Source organism: Nomascus leucogenys, chromosome 2 (assembly GCF_006542625.1).
Source record: "Nomascus leucogenys isolate Asia chromosome 2, Asia_NLE_v1, whole genome shotgun sequence".
Lineage (NCBI taxonomy): Eukaryota > Metazoa > Chordata > Mammalia > Primates > Hylobatidae > Nomascus > Nomascus leucogenys.
The window spans coordinates 143,552,818-143,562,674 of NC_044382.1; the positions used below are offsets into that span (position 1 = coordinate 143,552,818).

At 43.1% G+C, this 9,857-nt stretch overlaps 1 protein-coding gene across 1 annotated transcript in view; it reads right to left on the reverse strand.

Moving 5' to 3' along the window:
• The window catches only part of ADAMTS18 (ADAM metallopeptidase with thrombospondin type 1 motif 18), a 155,323-nt gene extending 146,298 nt beyond the window's left edge, over positions 1-9,025 (reverse strand). Inside the window, exons 1-2 of the mRNA XM_030819159.1 lie at positions 8,922-9,025; positions 5,811-6,127 (exon numbers count right to left, since the gene is read on the reverse strand). The gene's annotated coding sequence lies outside the window, so the exon portion shown is untranslated. The remainder of the gene's footprint in view (positions 1-5,810; positions 6,128-8,921) is intronic.
• Between the last annotated feature and the right edge of the window lie 832 nt (positions 9,026-9,857).

The following is a 9,857-nucleotide window of genomic DNA, read 5'->3' on the forward strand; positions in this document are numbered from 1 at the left end:
ATATACAAGAATGTTCACTCATAACAGCCCCAAACTGCTGGTGGGGGTGTAAATTAGTTCAACCATTGTGGAAAGCAGTATGGCAATTTTTCAAAGAGCTAAAAGCAGAACTACCATTCAACCCAGCAATCCCATTACTAGGTATGAGAGGAACATAAACCATTCTACCATAAAGACACACGCATGTGAATGTTTATTGCTGCACTATTCACAATAGCAAAGACATAGAATTGACCTAAATGCCCATCAGTGACAGACTGGATAAAGAAAATGTGGTACATATACACCATGGAACACTATGGAGCCATAAAAATAAACGAGATCAGGTCTTTTGCAGGAACATGGATGGAGAGGAAGGCTATTATCATTAGCAAACTAACGCAGGAACAGAAATTCAAATCCCACGTTTTCACTTATAAGTGGGAGCTAAATGATGAGAACTCAGGAACACAAAGAAGCGAACAACAGACACTGGGGTCTACTTGGAGGTGGAGGGTGGGAGAAGAGAGAGGAACAGAAGAGATAACCATTGGGTATTGGGCTTAATATCTGGGTGATGAAATAATCTGTACAACAAACCCTTCTGACATTAGTTCACCTACGTGACAAACCTTCACTTCTACCCCTGAACCTAAAAGTTTTTAAAAAATGGACAAAAACATTGTGAAATCTTCATACAGAAAAATTTTGATTCTACTCATGTGAAATTTTGATAATATTAATCTATTACTATGAGATTATTAATTTGAGACAATTGATCAGATTTCCCATCACTCACAGAGTGAAGCCCTGAGAGTGCTAAACATGAGGAGGCTAAGTTTTGCCGAAAATAGAACACCTATAGAGCAATTATTCCCTGCCAGGAACTGCTACAGCACTTTCCACATAAGAAGTCATTGAATCCCCACTGCCCTGTAATGTAAACTCTTGTTATTCCCATCTTAGAAATAAAGAAACTAAGGCATAGTTAACTCTACTTAACATAGAGTTAAACAATTTGTCTAAGGTCCTATAAGTAAATGCTGGTTTGAGAATTAGAATCTGGGAAGACTGCTTTTAACTACTGGTATGTGGAATGGGATAGTTTAAGCCGCTATGGTGGGTTGTGTAAACTCCTCCTTTAGGATACTGGGATAGACAGAAGAAAGAGAAATACATAGGGGAGGCTAAATAAAGAGTAGGAGATGTGCCACAACAAAACAAACAAACAAGATATAGTCATGTGCACAAGATATAGTCATGCGTGCACACACAGGGGCATGTAACCATGTTGTAATATATAGGTCAATGGTGAGCCATGTTCATCATTTTAAATGGACCAAAGAAAGAATACCATGATTGACCACATAGTTGGAAGTAAAGCTCTCCTCAGCAAATGTAGAAGAACAGAAATTATAACAAACTGTCTCTCAGACCACAGTGCAATCAAACTAGAACTCAGGATTAACAAACTCACTCAAAACCGCTCAACTACATGGAAACTGAACAACCTGCTCCTGAATGACTATTGGGTACATAATGAAATGAAGGCAGAAATAAAGATGTTCTTTGAAACCAACGAGAACAAAGACACAACATACCAGAATCTCTGGGACACATTCAAAGCAGTGTGTAGAGGGAAATTTATAGCACTAAATGCCCACAAGAGAAAGCAGGAAAGATCCAAAATTGACACCCTAACATCACAATTAAAAGAACTTGAAAAGCAAGAGCAAACACATTCAAAAGCTAGCAGAAGGCTAGAAATAACTAAAATCAGAGCAGAACTGAAGGAAATAGAGACACAAAAAACCCTTCAAAAAATTAATGAATCCAGGAGCTGGTTTTTTGAAAAGATCAACAAAATTGATAGACCGCTAGCAAGACTAATAAAGAAGAAAAGAGAGAAGAATCAAATAGATGCAATAAAAAATGAAAAAGGGGATATCACCACCGATCCCACAGAAATACAATCTACCATCAGAGAATACTACAAACACCTCTATGCAAATAAACTAGAAAATCTAGAAGAAATGGATAAATTCCTCAACAAATACACCCTCCCAAGACTAAATCAGGAAGAAGTTGAATCTCTGAATAGACCAATAACAGGTTCTGAAATTGTGGCAATAATCAATAGCTTACCAACCAAAAAGAGTCCAGGACCTGATGGATTCACAGCTGAATTCTACCAGAGGTACAAGGAGGAACTGGTACCATTCCTTCTGAAACTATTCCAATCAATAGAAAAAGAGGGAATCCTCCCTAACACATTTTATGAAGCCAGCATCATCCTGATACCAAAGCCAGGCACAGACACAACCAAAAAAGAGAATTTCTGACCAATATCCTTGATGAACATTGATGCAAAAATCCTCAATAAAATACTGGCAAACCGAATCCAGCAGCACATCAAAAAGCTTATACACCATGATCAAGTGGGCTTCATCCCTGGGATGCAAGTCAACATACGCAAATCAATAAATGTAATCCAGCATATAAACAGAACCAAAGACAAAACCACATGATTATCTCAATAGATGCAGAAAAGGCCTTTGACAAAATTCAACAACCCTTCATGCTAAAAACTCTCAATAAATTAGGTATTGATGGGACGTATCTCAAAATAATAAGAGCTATCTACGACAAACCCACAGCCAATATCATACTGAATGGGCAAAAACTGGAAGCATTCCCTCTGAAAACTGGCACAAGACAGGGATGCCCTCTCTCACCACTCCTATTCAACATAGTGCTGGAAGTTCTGGCCAGGGCAATCAGGCAGGAGAAGGAAATAAAGGGTATTCAATTAGGAAAAGAGGAAGTCAAACTGTCCCTGTTTGCAGATGACATGATTGTATATCTAGAAAATCCCACTGTCTCAGCCCAAAATCTCCTTAAGCTGATTAGCAACTTCAGCGAAGTCTCAGGATACAAAATCAATGTACAAAAATCACAAGCATTCTTGTACACCAATAACAGACAAACAGAGAGCCAAATCATGAGTGAACTCCCATTCACAATTGCTTCAAAGAGAATAAAATACCTAGGAATCCAACTTACAAGGGATGTGAAGGACCTCTTCAAGGAGAACTACAAACCACTGCTCAATGAAATAAAAGAGGATACAAACAAATGGAAGAACATTCCATGCTCATGGGTTGGAAGAATCAATATCGTGAAAATGGCCATACTGCCCAAGGTAATTTATAGATTCAATGCCATCCCCATCAAGCTACCAATGACTTTCTTCACAGAATTGGAAAAAACTACTTTAAAGTTCATATGGAACCAAAAAAGAGCCCGCATCGCCAAGTCAATCCTAAGCCAAAAGAACAAAGCTGGAGGCATCACGCTACCTGACTTCAAACTATACTACAAGGCTACAGTAACCAAAACAGCATGGTACTGGTACCACAACAGAGATATAGATCAATGGAACAGAACAGAGCCCTCAGAAATGATGCCGCATATCTACAACTATCTGATCTTTGACAAACCTGACAAAAACAAGAAATGGGGAAAGGATTCCCTATTTAATAAACGGTGCTGGGAAAACTGGCTAGCCATATGTAGAAAGCTGAAACTGGATCCCTTCCTTACACCTTATACAAAAATTAATTCAAGATGGATTAAAGACTTAAATGTTAGACCTAAAACCATTAAAATCCTACAAGAAAACCTAGGCAATACCATTCAGGACAGAGGCGTGGGCAAGGACTTCATGTCTAAAACACCAAAAGCAATGGCAACAAAAGCCAACATTGACAAATGGGATCTAATTAAACTAAAGAGCTTCTGCACAGCAAAAGAAACTACCATCACAGTGAACAGGCAACCTACAGAATGGGAGAAAATTTTTGCAACCTACTCATCTGACAAAGGGCTAATATCCAGAATCTACAATGAACTCAAACAAATTTACAAGAAAAAAACAAACAACCCCATCAAAAAGTGGGCAAAGGACATGAACAGACACTTCTCAAAAGAAGACATTTATGCAGCCAAAAAACACATGAAGAAATGCTCATCATCACTGGCCATCAGAGAAATGCAAATCAAAACCACAGTGAGATACCATCTCACACCAGTTAGAATGGCCATCATTAAAAAAATCAGGAAACAACAGGTGCTGGAGAGGATGTGGACAAATAGGAACACTTTTACACTGTTGGTGGGACTGTAAACTAGTTCAACCATTGTGGAAGTCAGTGTGGCGATTCCTCAGGGATCTAGAACTAGAAATACCATTTGACCCAGCCATCCCATTACTGGGTATATACCCAAAGGACTATAAATCATGCTGCTATAAAGACACATGCACACGTATGTTTATTGCGGCACTATTCACAATAGCAAAGAGTTGGAACCAACCCAAATGTCCAACAACGATAGACTGGATTAAGAAAATGTGGCACATATACACCATGGAATACTATGCAGCCATAAAAAATGATGAGTTCATGTCCTTTGTAGGGACATGGATGAAACTGGAAAACATCATTCTCAGTAAACTATCGCAAGGACAAAAAACCAAACACCGCATGTTCTCATAGGTGGGAATTGAACAATGAGAACTCATGGACACAGGAAGGGGAATATCACATTCCGGGGACTGTTGTGGGGTGGGGGGAGGGGAGAGGAACAGCATTAGGAGATATACCTAATGCTAAATGACGAGTTAATGGGTGCAGGAAATCAACATGGCACATGGATACATATGTAACAAACCTGCACATTGTGCACATGTACCCTAAAACCTAAAGTATAATAAAAAATAAATAAATAAATAAATAAATGAAAAAAAAAAATGAAAGAATACCACGATTGTGGTTGTAATGAAAGGTTTTAGCTAAATTTCAGGCCATAATAGGGGGAAAAAAATTAAAAAGTAACTGAAAGTTTCAACTAACAAAGAACATGGGAGTCCCCATTCACCCGCACCCAAGCCACCCCTCTTGCTTTGTGCCATGATGTACCATGTACATTACTTACTACATCCTCACTTGGGCTTTCTCACATTTTCCTTCTTCTGGCCATGCCAGAGCATAATCACCATGTGTCTCAAAACACACAAACTCTTCTGTCAATTCAAGACACTTCTCAATCACAACACAGAAGGAAATCCACTCAAAACAACATTTACCGCCTCATATATTTGATTGAATCCTGAGAAGAGTATCATTTACATTGATATTCTTGGCCTGGTGCTCAGCAGATGAGGATTACATAGGGAGGAAATAACACTTGTCCCAAATGCTTTTAAAAGGTTCTGCTTCCCTGGATGCCACATTTAATCCTGCCAGCCCAGGAACAGTGCACATCACATTCTAAAAGGATGTCTTACGTGAGCAGGACACCAGCAACAGATTAGTTCAAAGAAGACAAAAGGCCTCCCTTCAGCAAAGTGAAGGTTGATCTTACCAGGGCTGCTGAATGCAATTTCGCATTGAAATACAGTTTTCCCATTTCAAAGCCATGTAGACGCATGCAGCTTGTTAGATTTATAGAATGGCTGGTCTCCCGGGACATTACAAAGCGAATGGCATCCATCAAGTTAATTTCCCTGGGGATCATCTCAAACATGGAGAATGAAAAGTCCCAGACCATTAAACATCAAAAGAATGTTCTAAATGGTAATTAAAGTTCTATTATATTTTCTTTTTCTGGGAGCAGATTAGATTAATTCAATTGAGAATATTAGAAGTATCAAGGCTGACAGTGTGAATGTGTGGAGTTGGCTGGAAGAGCACTTATGCTGCAGACATCTGTTCATTCAAGTTACACAAAACACGAAAGAGGGAGCTCAACTCAGATCGGGGTGTACTTACCAAGCCAGCACACGTAGACACAGCGACAGAGGAGGAGCTGTCATTTCTGATAAAGCCCTGATAGAAGCATTGCTGCACCTCGGGTTTCTGAGTCTCTGAAGCACCATCTTTTCCAAGTACCTGGACAATAAAATGACTGCTCAAAATCGCCGAGGGCTTAAGTTCTAAGTGCAGTTCCTGTCCAAATGCTGAAAATCGGTAGTGCAGGGAGCTTCTGGCATTCTGCGCCGATCGCTTTTTCCTGCCGTTGTGCAAAATGTCGTGTGAAATATATGACCCGGCTGAGTCTACTTCTACTGGCGTGACAAAGACGTAATCTGCAATGGGAAAAGTTTAGCTGTCAGCACCCAGAGCCCACAATTCCAAATGGTCACTTTCCAGCAAGCTGGCAAAGAGCAACACAACGCTCAAAGATATCTTTGTTCCTGCTGCCTTGCACCTAGATCAAATATAATTCAGAGGAGCACAGGAAGCAGAAGACCTGTCTCTACAACTAACTCTGCCACAGTCATTTCTACAGGTGCCCGAAAGCCAAGCACAATTTTGATGAATTTCATGGATGTCTATGGAAAAATGTAACACTTCTCATTGTCTGGAGAGAGATTTAGAACATTCTTTTGATGTTTAATGGTCTGGGCCTTTTATAATATTGGCCACAGAACCATTCATATATATAAAATTTAATTTTTTGGAAGATAAAGTTAATAAACATAAAACTACAAAATCGAGAATTTTTCTTCAAGGAGGTTAATTTCCCTGTGCTTAAACTGAATCGGGAGCATTTTGGCAGAGGCAGAGTTTACATTTCAAGTCCTAACTCACAGTGTGGGGTAGCTTCAGATGATATTTCAGTTCATTAACAAGCAACAGCATTTTCATATTTCCAATATTATTTATGTGTGATAAGAAAACTCTGGCACTTGTATCACCCTTAGCATTTTACTGTGAGCTTTCACAGGGGTGATCCCATTTAATTGTAAGCATAAAATACAGTGCATGCATAAAAATGCCTCAAAACTGTCAGAACCCTCCTATATAGTCTGATGTATAAAATTGCTCAGGCATGTTGGTGGGGGAGTGGCAGATCAGGGGACACCTGGAAAGGCATGTTTAAAAATACCTTTACCATTGCTCCCTAGAGCAGCACTAATTGCTGACTGTTCCAAAGAGGGGGAGCTAAAATACAATTTGCTATTTGAAAAGCAAAGCCAGCACACTGTTTTCTTTCAGCAAACATTGAAGCTGAAAAGCATCATCCCACAAAATGATTTGGAATATGCCCTCTGCGCATTAAAAAACAGTCTGCATTTCCACTTTCGAGGCATAGAATGGGAAACTACTTTGGAAAGTGTTTAGAAAGATGTTGAATAATGATCATGTATGTTTGAGTCACTTGGGTCCCCAGTTACTGGAGGAAGAAAAGGAAGAGAAATTTCTCTTTTCCCTAAACAGTCAACAACCTTCCCCCTCCTCCAATAAAAAAAACAACTAAGGAATAGTGGAGCCCCTGTAGCTAGCAAAGATCAACGAGTGATGGCCTAATTAGGCTCACATTAAAAAAGAATTCTCCTCAATAGACAATAATTTTCTTCTGTTTATGAACCATCTGTGACTTATTCCTTGGGCAGCTTTCAGTTTTATATTTTTTATGTCCTCCCACTCCTGTTTTTCTTCTTGACTCCCTCCTTTAACTAAAAATGCTGTATAATTGACACACATATTTTACAATAATGGGGGGAAAAGTTTTTCCCTTCTCTTAACCTTGAAAATCTGAGCCAGACATACAATATTTTTCTTCTCTTAAAAATCTGATATATTGCTTTAAAGGGATGTGGCTCTTGATTATGTACAAGTTCTTAGAGAAACTCTACCTTCTCCTTCTGTCAAACTAAAACTTAATTATGAAAAAGATTCCTGACATATGCAGGAAGTTTGTTTCTCACCTTCTTGTCCCAAATCATCTGAAACTCTGCCTGCTCTTACTTGGAAGGCTCTGTAGGAACGTTATCCAGCCAGCCTTCTATGGAACCAGCCATCAAGCGGCCCCTGACACCTGCTACCAGCTTGTTTCCAAGGGGAGAATAACAGGCTGTTGGTTACATTCAGTCCTTGACGGAAGAAGGGCAGTCAGTGTCCCCTGTAAAGAGTGATCTCTGATTGATCACTTCAGGAGCTGAGTAACGGTGAGGTCCGTACAAGGTGGTGGCTGGGTCGGACGTGGCCTCCAGCCATCTGATCCTGATATAAGAATGAGGGGGTGGTTTTAGAAACTGCAGCCTGTTTGGACAAAAGGTGAATCCCTTCTCCACGACTCCATCCTGCCCCACTCCCCATTCCCCTGACAAGAAAAGGAGATAACCTTGCAAAATTAAAAATTACAGAATTCTAAAGAATCCAGGTTGAACTGTAAGGTTTTGCTAGACACCTTGCGTCAGGAATCAGCTGTTCTCCTGTAGCTGATGGGAAACAACACAAGGATTTCCCTCTGGGCTCCACTGGGAAGTTAATAAATGACCGAAGTGAGGGATTTTCTGGAAGTTTGTGGCTGGGGAACGTCAGAACAGATAGATAAAGGACTCAGAGACCTCAAGTCACCTGCTTTCCTCTCTCTAAAAGCAGCCTTGGGCATCCGTAAAACAAGGGAAGCAGAAAGGAAAGAAAAAGAGATAGAAAAAGAACAGAAGTGGAGAGAAAAATGAGGAAAGATGGAGCGAGGAAAGAGGCTCGCATTCTTTCATCTCCCACTAAGAATTAGCTTCCCCCATCAAGAGTTAGGAGAGGGAGGAAATAAATAATTCCTTAGTTAATGTCCACTTCCCTTCGAATTTCTCACTGCAGTTAAGATTTTTTTTTTTTCTTGTTCTTCTTAACAAGCCACCTGTGAAGGAGGGAGAGTATTTGCTTTTATGTGACTTGCAGCTCGGGGCATTGATTCTTTTGATAAGTCCAGTCCTTGCCAACCTTCCCCCCTCTCCAAACAGGAACCATTTCCAAGACAACGCACACCTGCCAGGTTAGGGGGTGCGCTTTTCCATCTTTTCTCTCTTTGGGGGAAGGAAGGGACAAAGTGCTGCGAAAGGCCCTTCTTGGGGGTAGGGGGCAAATACGAACCATCATTTAATCCGCTGGCGCCGCTGCTGCTGTCACTGGCTAAGGCCGCGGCGACCGACGCACAGCAGAGGCAGCACAGCTGGAGCGCCTGCAAGAGAAAAGGTGACATCGCGCGTGAGGGGCGCGGCGGGGCTGGCGTCGGGCGCCCCCTGCCACCCGCTCTCGGAGCTCCGCTCGGCGGCACCTGCCTTGGCCACGCGCCCCAGTCCCGCCGGGCCCCTAGGCGGGCCCGAACCCGCAGCCGGGAGGGCACACGCGAGCAGGAGGGCGCACTCCATGGTCAGGTGGGGACGCGGCGGCTGCGGGTGGCCAGACGCGGCAGGCGGAGCGCACGGGCGGCGTGCATTCTTTCCGCGGCCCCGGAGCTCGGCGCCCTAGGTGCGGCTCCAGGTGAGAGCCGCCGCCGTTCACATCGCAGCGGGGGCGCGCTGGGACCTCCTCTCCTCCGGCCGCCTGCGCGCCCTCCCTTCTCCCGGCGCGGGCCTGCCGAGCTGCAGTTTGCCGCACCCCAGAGGGTGCGGGGGGCTCCCTAGGCCAGGACTGGAGCGCAAACGGCTGGGAGACTCTGTCGGTGTCTGCCCGCCCGTCTGTGCGTCTGTCTGTGTCGGTGTGAGCGTCTGAGGCTACCGGGAAGGCAGCGCCAGCTGGCTCCCCCAGCGCGCCGGAGTCGAGCGCCCGCCTCTCCACCGCGCAGTGATTGGCGACCAGCGGCTCCCGGGCTCGTCCGAGCCCCCGGGCTGGTGCAAGGGCGTGGGATTCCCGGCTCCAGCTCCGAGGGAGGGGGAGAAGGGGGCGGGGAGGCTGGGTGGGAGTGATGGGGAGGGAGGGACCGACCGCCGTGAGAAGGAGGGGAGCGCCCAGGGTCAGGCTTGGAAAACGTAATTTAAGCGCACTGGGAGATGAGTTCAGGAGAGGAAAGGCTCAGGTGAGTGGCGC